General features: G+C 63.8%; 1 protein-coding gene across 3 annotated transcripts in view; it reads right to left on the reverse strand.

Annotated features, from left to right (window-relative positions):
* The window catches only part of MAP1A (microtubule-associated protein 1A), a 20,742-nt gene that overhangs the window by 14,042 nt on the left and 6,460 nt on the right, over positions 1-240 (reverse strand). The gene's annotated exons all lie outside the window — the stretch shown is intronic.

The raw sequence follows: 240 nt of genomic DNA on the forward strand, positions 1-240 counted from the left end.
CTCCACATGGGGGGGAGGGGGGGGGCTGTCGGAAGTGGGGTACGAAAAGAGGGAGAAGAAACGGGCTCCTCTGTTCCAGAGCCCCCATCTTGGGAAGAGAAGCAGAGAGGAGGTGGGGTGGGGGTGGGGCTGAGACTGGGAACCAGTGCGGATGACAGGCTGGGAATGCGGGCAGCTGCTCGGGAGGGAGTGCGCTCCATCTCCAGAGTGGCCTCTCGGATCCAGAGAGAGCCAGAAAGG

Source organism: Myotis brandtii, unplaced genomic scaffold (assembly GCF_000412655.1).
Source record: "Myotis brandtii unplaced genomic scaffold, ASM41265v1 scaffold521, whole genome shotgun sequence".
Lineage (NCBI taxonomy): Eukaryota > Metazoa > Chordata > Mammalia > Chiroptera > Vespertilionidae > Myotis > Myotis brandtii.